The sequence below is a fragment of the Tympanuchus pallidicinctus genome, unplaced genomic scaffold (genome assembly GCF_026119805.1).
Source record: "Tympanuchus pallidicinctus isolate F22 unplaced genomic scaffold, pur_lepc_1.0 scaffold3, whole genome shotgun sequence".
Lineage (NCBI taxonomy): Eukaryota > Metazoa > Chordata > Aves > Galliformes > Phasianidae > Tympanuchus > Tympanuchus pallidicinctus.
Genome location: NW_026294747.1, coordinates 56,304,017 through 56,319,804, shown reverse-complemented (window position 1 = coordinate 56,319,804; position 15,788 = coordinate 56,304,017). Strand labels below are relative to the sequence as shown.

General features: G+C 43.0%; 1 long non-coding RNA gene and 1 other non-coding gene across 2 annotated transcripts; one reads left to right on the top strand and one right to left on the bottom strand.

Annotated features, from left to right (window-relative positions):
• The first annotated feature begins 5,744 nt into the window (after positions 1-5,744).
• Positions 5,745-14,105, top strand: LOC128087290 (uncharacterized). The gene is made up of 3 exons (XR_008209768.1): positions 5,745-6,324; positions 11,991-12,458; positions 13,182-14,105. It is a non-coding gene; the product is annotated as an uncharacterized LOC128087290 (long non-coding RNA).
• A 292-nt stretch (positions 14,106-14,397) lies between these two features.
• On the bottom strand, positions 14,398-14,469 carry TRNAH-GUG (transfer RNA histidin (anticodon GUG)). The gene has a single exon. It is a non-coding gene; the product is annotated as a tRNA-His (tRNA).
• Between the last annotated feature and the right edge of the window lie 1,319 nt (positions 14,470-15,788).

The window sequence follows — 15,788 nt, the reverse complement described above, 5'->3', positions numbered from 1 at the left end:
ACCCCAAAAGCCTTCTAACTGGTACTTACTTTTATGACGGATTGCTCATTCACTTATTAAACATTTATTGTTTCCTCAATAAAAGTAATCTTAGATGTATTCAATTATTAATATAAATAAGGCACAGAATTGGAAACAGAAGCAATCTCATTTTCTTTTCGGCATTAATCTTCTCTCTTATTCAACCATCACAAGAACAGAGGGAAAAAAAATCATTCAGACTGACTGGAAAACAAACACGAGAAAAGCGAAATTCTTATCTGTATCTGTGTCAGGGAATAAAGAATTAAAACTCTTTGGAAACGTGTGATATTTCCAAATGTGTGGTGGGATATTGTCAGCTTGGTGTGGCCCTTGAAACCTGAGGCTCTCACAACTGTTCTGCAAGGGCTGCACGGAGGGAATGCAGAACAGAACTGAGGTTGCTTTGTGATGTAGGTGTGTAAGTACACGCATGCACACACAGGAATGTATGCAGATGGCACCAAGCTGAGGGGTGAGGCTGATGTGACAGAAGGAATGGACGCCATCCAAAGGGACCTGGATAGCACTGAGAAGTGGACTCAGGTGAACCTAATGAGGTTCAATAAGTTCCAAGTGCAAGGTGCTGCCCTTGGGTCAGGATAAACCCAGATGTGTACAGACTGTGAAAAGAACTCTTGAGAGCAGCCTCCCGGAGAAGGACTGGGGGCTCTGGTGGATGATAGCCCAAAAAGCCAACCATACCCTTGGGCTGCATCCAAAGCAGCATAGCCAACAGGGTGAGGGAGGTGATCCTGCCCCTATGCTCTGTGCCGTGAGACCTCACCTGGAGCACTGAGTCCAGATGGGGAGTCCTCAGTGCAGGAGAGACGTGGAACTGTTGGAGTGCTTCCAGAGGAGGGCCACAAAAATGATCCCAGGGATGAAACACCTCCCCTACAAGGATAGACTGAGGGAGGTGGGGCAGCCAGGAGAAGAGAAGGCAGCGAGAATATAATTGTTTTACATTTAGGTAGAAAAAGCTATTTATTCATGATTTGGCCCCCGTATTCATCCCTCTATTTTGCAAAAATCTCTTACAGAGGAAAACACTTGGAGGATAGGAAGGGAAGGAGATCTTCAAGCTCTAGGATTTCTGAAGTACATAGAATGAGAGGAAACAATGCAATATGAGAAATAAATAGAAACAAATCATGGGCTGTTTGTTCTAGTAACCCCGTGCCAGAGGATGTGGTCACTGTATGCAACCACTGAATGAGATGAAAAAGTGTCCTGGCAAAGGAAGAAAGAGAAGGGATAAACATGGGAACCCAGGGATTTGTGCTGCTCTGGGTATCTCGTAGAAAATAATAATTATGAATGGCTAAACTTGTGAAAAAGCCCACAGATGTGTAGGGAACTGGAAGCTATTCATTTTGTTTTTATTTTATTTGTAAACCTATTTGGGATTTTACTGATATTCAGAGGATTGCTGAAAATTGTCAGGCTTTTCTTGCTATTTTTCAGCTGCTAACCATCAAATTCCTTTTCAGATTCTGATGTTGAAGCCATATTCACATCCATACTCATTTAGCATGAGCAAAAAGAGCCAAAACTTGTGTTTTATTTCACTAGCATTACATTATTTATGGAGTAAGATCTCTCTTACTTCAAAGTCAGACACCAGATCATTGGGATTTAACCATATATTTAACATTATGCATCATGAATAAACTCCTAAGTGAATTGCATTAGTGCACAGCCATGAAATACCAATACATGGTGCTGGTGAATGTGGACTTCATTCACTGCTGTGCATTAGAATGCAAGAACAATCAGCTCGTCAATAAATGTGTTCTGGCATCATTCTGAGATAAAACCTGCAGATTTTACTTCTTGCTGCTTAAAGATTTGCTCGATAAATACATCTATATTGAAACATATGCATTTGCGTGGCAGAAGTAATGACACTCAAAGCAATAAGGGCACTAAAGACCAGAAGAATTTTTCCATCTATTACCGGGGGATGTACAAAAGGATAGCAGCTCTCTGAAGTATAGTATGATATATTTTTGTTCCCCAAAGTAGCACAGCTCAGTGACACAAATCACAAAAGCAGCACCATGTGCCAACCTGTCCATCACCACTTGCCTTTAGGATGATGCCACCAGCAGCCCCAGCCGAGGCTGCCAGGCCCTGGGGCAGGTTGGCAGTCTGCAGGATATGCCTTCGTCCATGCCCACCACACAGGGGCTGAGCAGAAGCAGCAGCCATTGAACCTCAGAGCACACCAGCATTCAATAAGGACAGATCCAGAAGCAGCCAAACTGCTAAAACTGTATGTGCTCATGCTCGTCACGGAATCCTAAAATCATAGAATGGCCCAGGGTGGAAGAGACCTCAAGGATCACGAAGCTCCAACCCCCCTGTGCCATGCAGGGCCACCAACCTCCACATTGCACAGCAGCCCAGGCTGCCCAGGGCCCCATCCACCCTGGCCTTGAACACCTCCAGGGATGGACGGGGCATCACAGCCTCTCTGGGCAGCTGTTCCAGCACCTCACCACTCTCACAGCACACAACTTCCCCCTGACATCCAACCTCCATCTGCCCTCCCTCAACTCCAAACCATTTCCCCTTGTCCTGCTGCCATCTCCCCTTTCCAAGAGCTGACTCCCCTCCTGTCTGCAGGCTCCCTTTAGGCACTGCAGGCTGCACTGAGCTCACCCCGCAGCCTTCTTTTCTCCATGCTGAACAAGCCCAGCTCCCTCAGCCTGTCTTTGTAGTGGAGGTGCTGCAGCCCCCTGCTCATCTTTGTGGCTCCTCTGGACCCTCTCCAACAGCTCCCTGTCTTTCTTGTCCTGGGGCTCCAGACCTGCACACAGCACTGCAGATGGGGCCTCACAGTAGCACAGTAGAGGGGGACAATCACCTCCCCGTCCCTGCTGGCCACCCCTCTGCTGATGGAGCCCAGAATGCTCATTTATGCTATTAACAATCAAAAGATAACCAGCACCCAGTTGTGGCAATTTGCTGCTAGCAATCCCTTCCCAACCTGCAGCGCTTTACTCATTCCACACACAGTATCTCTGGATAGCCATTATAATTCTTATTTTGCTGCTATTTTATCAGTGCCAGCATATCATTTTATCGTATTTTTTGACAAGTCCACATGCAGGTGGAGATGCAAACAGGGAAAAAGAAAACTGAAGAAAAAAAAAAACAACAAAAAAGGAAAAGATAAAAATCTGTTGGAGTCAAATTGAGTTTTTATATTAGCACTGACTTCATCAGGTACATCATCTGTGAGCACTGGAGGAGGAAAAAAATCTGGTGGAATAAAGAATACAGCTGTAACTATGTATATGCATGGTTACTGCGTTCAGAATTTAGGGAAAGATCAGAAATTGAGAGCTGTTTTGAATGGGGAAAGTATGCTGCACATCACGGCTGTGGATGGTGGAAGGATTTACCACTGCATTGTGTACACAAAGGTTGCTCATTCCCTGCAAATTGTTTTGGTGTCACAAAGAATGTACTTAATCATCTTTGTAAGCTAAAGCGTATCTTGAATTTCCGAATAATATGTTCAGATGCAGAGATGGGCAAAAATAAATAGGTCATTAAAAAAAGTAATTAGTCATGAACAGCAATATTTGTGGCAGCATAAAATTATTATGAACAGATGGATTGCTCTGACTTTAGAGATACTGGACTTAGCAGCGGCAACCAGGAGAAGGATCATAATGCAGTACAGATTACATAAAAATCTGTTGTTGCTTTCCAGGTAACTAATTATCTAATTGCTTCCAAACAACAGAAGATTGTGCAGAGAAATGGGCTCCTCTCAAGAGAATTGAGCATCCGAGCAGGAGGAAGCATTTTGCATTAAGCAGAAAATTGTCCTTTTTGCACGGGCTCCACAAAAGTTACACATCGCCTGATTTCAGTTCACAACAGATCATTATATTATCTCCCATTATTATTCTTTGATTTTTTTTTTTTTTAATCATCGGTCATGGCCTTTGGGTTGAGTGTATTTTAAAATGATGGTGGAATTCTTCATAAAGACAGAAAGTCTCTCTTTATGTAATTGCCAGGATCAATTGGATGACCCTCTTATCAAACATGTCAGGACTCTTGTTAAGTCCGGACGCACAGCACATGCTGACTGGCTTTGAATGGCATTTCCTCTGGGGAGCATGTGCTCCATGGGGGTGCAATATTTTCACTGTGAAAAGCATGTGATAAAGATTTTCCTTTTGCTTTCTGTGCTAAGACATGCTGGTTTCCTTTCTTTGCACGAGTCGCGTATTTGTGGAGCTGTTTCTAACAGCTGATGGCTGGCTCACGCTGGGTTATGAAATGATTAAAGCAGCCCTGATTCTTTGGGCAGTGATCAACTTCAGCACAAAAGCACACAACTCATGGAGCTCGCCTTAAATTGCAGCTATAAAAATGATAAGACATTGGAATTGGTACTTTAAAGAATTCTTTGGAATGAAATACGAATCCATTCCAGTGAAATAGCAGGGCTGTTTGAAGATGATGTGGACCTGTGTATTTTTGTTAACGCCGTCATCAACTCTTTCAAGTCAGATGAGCAAGGCTTGAGAGACCAGTTCAGTATAATTGAATTTAAGGGAAGCCTACACGCTGATTACAGGCAGAGCAATAGAAGAGTAAAGCTACGGAGCATTTGTCTAATGGGTTTTCAAGGAATTGCTGGTGAAGCTCTTCTTCAAGGATGGCAGAAGACTGAAGGGAAAACGTATGTGCCCAGTATTGAGTGTTTGAGTGATGGCTCAGCATGAAGGATCAAAGCCCATTAAAACAGCTACAAAACTGTGGGAAATAACAGAGGAGTGTGAGGTGTTTCTTTATTATAGCTGTAGAAAAGTGTACTTGTTTCTGAGTGTAATTAGTTCAACAGATTACGTCGTAGCAGCAGAAGAATCAATGCCTGGATCTGGCCTTCGTTTAGGGAGAAAAACAGATAAGCTGCAGATAACCTTCCCACATATCAATATGGTTTTATTTATTTTCTTGAGTATGACAGTCTGCAGAGGCAAACACCCTTTTTAAAGTTAAAAATGATTCTAAAAGAGCAATCCAGTTTTACACTACTGGATAATGCTAAATTCGCAGTGACGAATATTGTACCCAATTTTTTATTTTTATTTTGAAAGACAGCTACATATTTTCAGAGCTCCTTTGTAATATTCTTCACTAAAAACCTCACAGATTATCTTCCGGATTTTCCTCTCTATGTTTTTATCTATAAATGAATAGAAAACATTTCTCAGCCATCAAATAAAAGGGTGTTTTACTGTGGTATGCTGAATATACATTTCAACCATTGAACCGTGCTCCTGTTGACTTAAGCACCAGGCAAGCTTCCAGTGGTTTGTGTGGCTGCCTGGACAGCAAGGGATGGTCAGTGTGTCCATCCGGGGGGGTGCATGGAGACTAACACCTTAGTTTAATTAAAACCCAAGCAAGTAATTTGGTCTGAGGTAATAGGGAGAAGTATACTTGGCTGGAGAGAGGCCCTGAGTGAACCCAGGGAGGAACTGAACTTCCAGCCCTGTGCTATTCTTTCCATGCAGAGGTCAGTGGGACATGGGCACAGGCTGCAATGCATGCTTTGTAGCATGATTTTGGCCTTCCCCATCAGTAGGGTCCTCACTTGCTTAATTGCCTACTTTGCATTAATAGGGAAGAAGTTTTCGTAAAGAACAGCAGTGCAAAGACAGAGACTGGGAAACCTTCGTGCTGCAGAGATGCAGAGAATGAACACAGCCCCATGGCCAGGGAACTTATTTGGTTTTGAGTTTCCTTCTGAGGAGCGAGAAAAGGTTAAGCAAGCAAACAAACAAACAACAGAATGCTTTTGCTGATATAAATTCTGATCCAGGGCTGCACCATAATTGTTATAATTTGCACAATGCAATCTGCTGTTTTGGATTGTTTTAGTAGAAGGACTTGGGAAGATGGCAGACCAGACATCCATCTAGACTACGGTTAATACAGAACAATGCACACTTCAGATGATTTATGGCTGGTAAGAGTACATGCAGTGGAAAGGAAGATGCTCTGCTTGCTCATTATATAAAATACTACACTTTTATCGTACATAAAATAGCTTTTAAAGGTAATGCCTGAGAATGGAGTAGCACACAGGACATCATGCTAAACCCATATTGTTCTTTATTATTCATTTTGCAGTTGTGGAAGGGAATCTCAACACAACACGCCAGAAAATGCATGTAGAAGGAAGATCAGAAGGTTGTCTGGTCCATTGCTGTCCCTCTCACCTGCAGGAGTATTGACTCCACCTATATCCTTCCTGACACATGCATGGTGGGTATTTTTCCTGGTAATCAGTGGTAGAAATTCTGCCACCTCCCCAGGCAACTCTTTAGGAATGATTTCCGTCCAGCCACTAGACTGCTTTTCTAATGTCTAGAAATATCCTGTCTAGCTGAAGAAGTGAGAAATTATACCCCTTTCTCCAACAATGTAAGCAGTCAACATACAACCTTGGATGGGATTTCCTTCAACATGTTTGTTTCTAAGAATAACAGCAGTTCTTACACGTATTTCAGCTCTAAATGAGCCATCCAGCTGATCTATCCGGAGCAGTCCTCATAGTTCCAGCATTGCCTTTGCTCCTTGAGGCTGCCAGTGGGAGAGGGAGGACTTCATCCCTCAGGTGAAGTCCCCTGGACAGAATATTAGCTTGCCCCCAAGGCTTGGGTCTCTGAGATGACCTTAAGGATCTTTTCCTCCTTTTACAGGGTAAAGCCTTTAGACCCACAGCGAATCCTCACTAGGTACTTCACAAACATCTTGATTTTAAGTGTATCAGGCATTCTCGTTGCTGGGGATGCTGATGAAGGTTTGTAAGTTTAATCAGCTGAAGGTCCGGCATGGATCCTGCAAGACTTGATGCCAACTCACATTTTTCCACCTGCCTTTGGGTTTATGGTACCTTGGTGGCTCTTTTGGTAACTGTCTCTCAGTGATTGCAGGCATCTTCCTGCAACAGAACTGAATCTTATCAGTATCTTCTTATCAGATTGAAGAATTTCAGCCATGCAATGTGACTTACTACTTTAATTCTCCCAACAAACCAAAGTTTTGCTGGTGCATTTGGGGAAAAAAAAAAAGACAGAAGACATTATAATTTCTTTATAATTGTTATCATCAGTAGCAACATGGGATAAATGCCCAGTATGCACAGTCACTTGGTTGGGTGGGTAGCATTTCCTCGGTAAAAAGCACTATCAAACTTCCCAAGAACTTCCTCAGTTCATTATCTGATCTCTTACTGCAACGATCCCAGCAGATGTCAAAATCAAATGTAAAGGGGCTTCACATCACCTTTTTAAAACTGAAAAGCATTTCCATAGATTTGAGAGTCCTTCAAACCCAATTATCGAATCAAAATGCAGTTGCAGCCACTCTCTAACATCTCTTCAGAAGTATAAAAACATCCATGTATAACTAATCACTCATCAGCTTGCACAGTAAACCCTTTCCCTTGCATGTGTTTTATAACAGCCTATAGGAATTAAAAGAGAAACGCGGCCCTTCGCATTCACCTACAGCCACAAAGAAGGCCATAATGTTCCTACAGCTGCACAAACAGCAGCCCCAGTGTGATGTGCCATGCAGGAAGCTCTCAGCAGATGAAGTCAAATGAGAGCTCATCTGAACTCCCACCACCAGCTACAGCTCCATCAGCTGGGGTGGATGTTAAGATAGGAATGCATACATCTTTAAGTAGGTGTGTGTATATTTATTTGTGTACGTGTGTGTGTGCGTGTATATAAATAGGTAGGTAGAATCACAGAATAAAACCACAGCATCATTCAAGTTGGAAAAGACATCCAAGACCGCCAAGCCCAACCCCAGCCCATCCCACCATGCCCACTGCCCACATCCCTCAGTGCCACATCTCCATGGCTCTGCAACACCTCCAGGGACGGTGACCCCACCACTGCCTGGACAGCTGTGTCAGTGCATCACTGCTCTTTATGAGAAGTTTTTCCTAAGATCCAACCTGTAGGTTACAGGATAATGTGAGGAGCAGCCATGACAGTACATACTAAGAAAGCTCATGGTTTTTTTTATGCGATATTCCCATCTCGAAGAGGCCAGACAGGTCCCACCTCACAGACTTGGAAACCTTGTTTAAAAGCTAGAACAAGCTGCAGCTAATAACATTTCTGAATAGCCTAGCTTCCCTGCTGTCAGTACAGCTCCATGGATTTACACTGTTGGATGCTGCCATGCCCTAAATGCTTACTCTAGGGAAAAGCCATAGCATATTTCACGTGTTTATTACTGTCATATATTACCACAAGCTGATTCACAGCTGGTGTGAATTGTCATCACTCCGTGAAGTTAACATCCAGGTCTTTTCATAAATGCAGAGACACAGCGTTATACATCACCTCTGTCCTCGTGTATGCATATTTATACGTGGCATGAAGGAATAAAGATTCGAGCCCCAAATGCTCAGCTGATATTACTTGGTGTGATTCCCTCAATGAAACTTTCTAATAAATTTCACCCTGCCACTGCTTTCCTTATGTTTCTATCCTAGAATTGATGGAAGTAAAAATACTGTGCTACATAAAGAGCCAGATGCTTGAAAAATCAGATACCAGTGATTATAGAATCCTGGAATCACAGAACGGCCCTGGTTGGAAGAGACCTCAAGGATCACGAAGCTCCAACCTCACACCACATGCAGGGCCACCAACCTCCACATTTCACAGCAGCCCAGGCTGCCCATGGCCCCATCCAACCTGGCCTTGAACACCTCCAGGGATGGACGGGGCATCACAGCCTCTCTGAGATCCTAAAAGTGTACTCTGGAATCATCCCCCAGGATTACAAGACACTTTAATTAATTTCTCAGCAAGCTCCTTTTTGGTTTATTCACTTATTTACGTTATTACATGTAAGTGTATCCTAACATATTAAAATCAAAATAAGAAAGCAATGACTTCTCTTATTCTTGCTTCTAATTGCTTGTGCCAGCAAATAATAATTTAGGCTTTTATGTACATTTCCAGGCAGCTTCCTTATGTGTTTCTTTTTCTTCCTTCACTTTGCCACAGTCTGATGGATTTTGCCATTTTGCATTTTTTTTTTTAATGTTTTTATGTTCCTGGACTACAACTACAGCAAAAAAATAAAGTTCCTATTAAAAACTATGCAACTTACTTTTGCTTACTGATTTAACCTACGTGAAAAATCAATAAGAATTTAATTCTGCACATAAAAATATTATTAGAGTTTTATAGGGTTTCTTTAAGGCCACGCTTAATTAATAATGCCAGAGTGTTTTTTTTTTTTTTTCCTGTTTCTTTGGTGGGTGTTTTTGGTCACCCAATAAAAACAGGAGAAAAAAGTTTTAATAAAGTAATTATTAGAAAAGCAAACTCTGTAAGATGGGATGGCTGTTTTGCAGTATAAGGTATTTTTTCCCATGGAAAGAAATAACATAAGGTTAATTGAGGAGGGAAAAGGAGCTGCTGGCAATGCACAGGCCTGGAAAGGTGAGGAAGAAAGAAACCAGAGTAAGAAGTGATTAAATTCAGTGCAAAGGACAGCATGCAAAATAGGCAGAAGCAAATGGTTACCAAAGACAACCTAAATGTTCAGAAACTGTGCTGAGAGGAGCTTCAATGAGGAGATGGTCAGAGTAAAAGCAGAAGAGATTTCTTTGGAAGTGGGTGGGCTTTATCTGGGGAGTTGTATTTCCCTGGAAAGAATGGTATTTTTCTAATGTCCCTAATTCATCTGGAAAGATATAACAGATCCTTGAATGGTTCCTCCTGGAAGGACATTTGCTGTCATGACAGAGCTGAGGAGAGAGGAACCGAAGGGATGGCCAGGACTGAGGGCATCCAGATCTGGCATGGAGGAACTGGAATAGTTGGTCACTTCCCTTTAGAGACAGACTGACCTGCAGGAAAAGGAGGGACAAAAAGAAAAAAAAAAGTTGTAACTTTCTCCAAAAAAACACAACTTTTAAGGGTTCTGAATCAATTACTGTGCTTTGAAAGGATGTAGGATTTGCATTGCTTCCAGGCTTTGCTGGATTTCATTCTCATTAACACCTACTCTGCCCTGGTCTAAGTCGAGTGATTTCAGCAGAAATTCTGCTGATCTTCATAAAAGTCTGGGCCTCTATGTATACTCACAGATTTTCTCCCAGAAAAGAGTTCTTTAGTCAACTTGCTGGAAAGGCCAGAAATGGAAAATCAAATTACTTTCTGCTCCAGGTAGCACAGCAGCTGATCTTGGGCTTACAGTTTCAAAATGCCCAAAAGATTACAACCATTACTCTGAGCACTTCTTCCAAGGAATGCTGGTTGAACTGAGACCAGACCTCATGGTAGGCTGTGATTATGTTGGATGAGCAGCTCTTTGTCAAGAGGAAAACAGAAGAAAGTAGTTTATGCTGGTTTTGTTTGTTTGTTTTTTTTGTGGTGAAGTTACGTGGGATTTTTTTTTCCCTGAAATAAATAGTGGTAGAGCCAACCTGCACCTGATTCCCCACCTGCCACTCCGTTTCAATCTAGGTGGCGAGATCAAATACCTTTGATCAACATCACCAAAGGTAACCATCCCCAAGGGTCAGCTTCTCAACCCACAGTCCCTTCATCCAAGGGAATGCATGGATGGATGTGTTTGGACCTTCTGTTGTTGATAAATAATTTTTTGATCTCCTAGTATTTTGGCTACTTGGAGCCTGAGGGCAACAGCATGACAAATGAACTCTTGGCACTTCTGCAGACCATACCAGGCCTGAATGCAACAGGATTATCTCATTTCAGTCTTTCTGACAGCTTATTTCAAGAGCACACTGAGCATGATTTTGGCATGTTAGATATAGACTCATAGGGCCCACATCCTTCTGAGAAGGATGAGACAGAATAGATTGGCCTTGGCAAGGCTTTTCCTTAATGTGCTGTTCCTCCAGGATCCAAACAAGCTCACGGAGAGCTGTTTGCTGTTTCAGCATCCACAGCATTGTATACCTGCACGTACACCAGGCAGCTTCTGGCACTTGTATGTGAGATTCCTGTAAATAGAGACCCATTACAATTTGACAACTTAATGAATGAGAAAGCCATTTTTCATTACACATCTCTGAATGAAAAATACCTCTCATTATCTGTGTAATGAAGGTAAATCAATGAGTGACTTTTCAATCCTCATGTTAATGGGAAACCCAATACCTTGCCTGAGCATTAGCTAAGATGAGTACTTTGCTGCAGCAACCAGAAGCTGAAACAAAGGTGGGGTGAAAATGAGTAGGCGAGTGGAAAGAGGGCATTCCCAGTTGCCTAGGAGGAATTTAAAATTGTGATTATCAGATTTTGAAACACAGTTGTATATACAGGCTAATCTTAAATGACAAATTGGTCAGTCGTGATCTAAAAATTAATGTAACCAATGTATAAATCTTCTTCCAGATCTTTTTTTTTAAAACTTATCATGCTGGAAGTAATGACTCCCAAAGTTTAGCTGGCAGAAACAGAAGTTCATCAGTCACTGTTTGAGCTTTTCCCGTGCTATTGGTATTAGCCTTCTTTGCCTCAGGAAAGCTATCAATGATGCTGTACTTGGATCTATGCAAATATCAGTTAAAGCCAGTATATGTCCTGAAGAAATGATAGTCCAAGCAGGCAAAGTACTGAAGAAGAAAGTAAGCCATGAAAAAACAGGAGACATAAAAGTAGCTGCAAAACCAAGCAGAGAGAGAGGTGTGTTCTCACTTTGCTTTAAGACAGGAGAAAGGAAATGTTGTTTGTATGGCTGAGGGAAGACCCAGGAGAGACACTGGAGATGGCTAGGAGGGTATGGGAAAGTGATGAAGCAATAGGAAGAAAGAGGATAGGGAAAAACAGATGAGATAGGGAGAATTTGAATACCAGTGGCTGAATGGAAAAACAAAACAAAACAAGGTGAATGTTGATCTTCCTGTTGTTATTTTTCTCCAGGAGAAGCCAGCTGCTCTGAGAAAGAAGCAAAGAGGAAAGTCCTAGGACGAAGGCAACTGTCCAGAAAGTGGTAATGAAAATGGGGACTGCAGCAACCTGAGGCAGCCTGGAGGCTCATAGAGGAAGACCCTGTGGGGTGAGGAAGAAATGCCTCAAAGAAGTCATCCTGGCCACCACCAGCAGAAATACTGCCTCAAGTTGAAACCTAAGACACAGGAAGATGCTACAGATATGAGGTCTATCCGATAACTGTGTCTCAATGGCAATCACTTTCCCAAGCTCCTTCCTTGCAAATCTGTGCTGGAAAGATCTTTTGTAAAACTTCTTTTTCTTCCTGGGCTATCAAATCTGGATCAGATCAGCAGGCATTAACATGGAGTGGCCTGCAGCTTACTCACCTGCACATCACGGTTCATTGGCTTCTGTGCTTCAGGAAGAAATCCCTTTGGCACTTTGTTGCAGTGCATGGTTTGTACAGCTGTGGGATGATTCAGCTTGCATTCAGCTGCAGTTGATCACAGAGCGGTTGCAGGCTGACACCAAACATTGCAGCCTGTTGGTTAGCTGCTCCAGGCAAAACAGTTCCACCAGCTGGAACTGCAGGAGTCAAAGAGGGGATTCTGAATAAGGGCTCTTGTGCTGAGCAAAGCTGGAAGAGTTCCTGAAGATTTCACTGTCTGGGGGAACTGGAATGGGAATCTCCCAGCTTTCAGAGAAGGATGGAGGGAAAAGAGAATCACAAAGTTACACTGCATGGAAGCAGTGAGATATTTCAGCAGCAAACAGCACTCACAGACAAGAAAGGATCCCTCTGTGAGAACATGCTGAGCAATAGCTATTCTGGGTTCTGCTGTGAGAAAAAAATATTCAGTGAAGAAATGAGGAAGGACGTTTGAGAAGACAGCATGCATTCTCTAGGCATAGTGCTATGCACACAGGTGGTACAAAATGCATGACAAGCTGGTGGGTGAAGCCATGGTGCTAAGAGATGGAGATTGTTGATGCTGGGAGCAGGGGCTGGGAAGGAGAGGGGAAGGGAATTATCCAGTCCTGTCCTCTCATCCCAAGCACTAGCAGCCCAGGAAGTGATTTGCTCTTTAAACTGAGTTTCTGATTTAGAGCTGACCTTTATATATATGAGGAGAGGATGCTGCTGTTGTCACTAACAAGAGCTATTTCTTTACTTTTCAGAATGGGCTGCTTCGGAAGTCTCATCCGTGGAGTCTGATCATGAGGAGCAACTCAGAAAGCCCCTGCAAACCACTGATGTGGGGGAAGTTGGAAATGAGAACAGCCATCAGCCATCAGACGAGGCTGTGACAGCCAAGCTTTGGGCTTTGTTTTCCCTCTCCAAGAAGCACAGTAACTTTCCAAGTGCTTTCCCAAGGCATGTGGAAACCCCCCCACACACCATGCACATCAGCACGGTTAGATCCACCCTGAGGTCAGAGAGCACCCTGAAGTTCAGGGCCATCCCACCAACCTCTGGGCTATCAGGAGACATCCATGTGTCCCCGCTCCTTGCACAGCTCTCTTGTGCACTGCAGACATTCCATGCCTGGTGTTGCAATCAGCAATTACCAAAACAGATCCTGCAAAGTCGACAGGGAGGTTGTTCATCTGCATGCATTAACTGAAGGGCAATCCAGTCTGCTTGGGAGTCAGATTTTCCCCAGCAAAGCTGTGTAAATATAACTCCGAAGCATTCATAGACGTGCTGGGAAGTTTCCTCTGAGCCAAACAATATTTTTAATTCGTTGATAGCATTTTAATTTTCTCATGATGAAGAACCTCTAAAGGCAACCGCATTGGAGAGGGAGAAAGGGTCAAGAGGCAATTAAGAAAGGAAGATCTTGCTTTTCACTGCTAGGAAAAACAGTTAATTAGATGAAACAAGCTAAAAAGAGAGAGAGAAGAGCTGAACTGTAATTTGGAAAATTTAAAAAGCTTTCTATCAAATAAATTGATTAGCACACTAATCATAATCAGGACTCTTGGATTAACAGTTAATTTGGGGAATCAATTAATAGCAGCATTTTTCAAATCATGGCTGCCTCTGGAGCACAGGGAATTCATTGCGGTGTGTTTTTAGAGATAACAGATGCTGGATTAGGGCTGCGCAGTGATTCTCTGACAGTGTAACAACTCTGTTGCACCCCACTTCCAGGACTGTATTTGGAGATATTTGTGTGTGTTGGCTGAGCTGTTGTAAGTCCTTTCTCAAATCGTTTACTTTGGAGCGCAAACTTTTCTCACAACTTTTTTGCTCCCTCTGCTCGGTTTGAGGGCTCCTGTAATAATCTCCTCCCCTCAGCAGCTGTGAAAGAACACATGCCAGAGTATGACAGAGTTAAATCAGAAGGGACCCACCACCCAAAATTCAAGCCACGTTTAGGGGGAGGGTTCCTGCCGTGACTCGGATTCGAACCGAGGTTGCTGCGGCCACAACGCAGAGTACTGACCACTATACGATCACGGCTGTGCTGTGCTTGGTGCCACTGCTGAGCACGGTTATACACACCAGGATTTGAAACTGCTGCTGTGCTGGCATTACCTTGTCGGAGTGCCCAGCTGCATGTCTTGTGTTCTGTTCCTCATGGGAGCTGAGATTCAGCAGCAGGCACAGATGGATCCAAGTTAAATCCCACTTTGCAACCTTTGCTTGAGTTTCCCAGCACAGCAGCTTTCATAACTTTCCTTCCAATACTTGAAGGGAGCATTTAAACAGGAGGGGGGATGGCTATTTATGAGGATGTATAGTAATAGGACAAGGGGGAATGGTTTTAAGCTGAAACAGGGGGAGGTTTAGGTTGGATATGAGGAGGAATTTTTTCCCCCAGAGGGTGGTGAGGCACTGGCACAGGTTGCCCAAGGAGGCTGTGGATGCCCCATCCCTGCAGGCATTCAAGGCCAGGCTGGATGTGGCTCTGGGCAGCCTGGGCTGCTGGTTGGCAACCTGCACACAGCAGGGGTTGGAACTGGATGAGCACTGTGCTCCTTTGCAACCCAGGCCATTCTAGGATTCCATAAGTCTTCAATCCTGAATGAGAAAAGCTGTTCGGAAGGCAGTTTCTCAAAGTACTGTCTCACAGCTCTCATTTTAGAGTTGTCTAGTTCAAATCTCTCCCTCCACCCGTGGTACAAAAGGAATTTTGCTGTGCAAGCTGTTCAGATTCACATGCTTTTCTTTCTAGTGATGAACAACCCCACTGGAGGGTCTCTTCCAGACTTAGGACCAAAAATATTACAGAAACTCACTGCAAAATGTTTGTTAAAGTAAAGATGATGGCTTCTCTAGTATCTGTGTAATTACGCTTTAAAAAAGCTCATTAAAATTTATTTTTCTGTCCAATTTTATAAACAATGAAAATATATGAAATACATGTCTCCTTTGAGTAGCCCATTCCTCTCTCCCCATCACAGAATGTCCATACTAACATTATCTGTAATAAAATCAGCACAATTAAATGAGAAATAGTAAGAAACTATTGCTTACAATACTCAAGAGAATAGAAGGAGTCATATACAGCATGTTCAGGAAAGGTAAGACATTTATACAAATACGCCTACTTTGAAAATTGTAGCTTATGAATGATGAAATTATTGGTAATAGGAGAGATATAATCTGAGTGCTAAGGTATGTTCAGGTCTCTAATTCCACTGGCATGATAGGAAGGGTGTGTGATAAGGAAGAGGCAGAAGCATGTAGAATGAAACCTTCCTGGAGAAAAGAAGGCTGCGAGGTGAGCTCAGTGCAGCCTGCAGTACCTAAAGGGAGCCTGCAGACAGGAGGGGAGT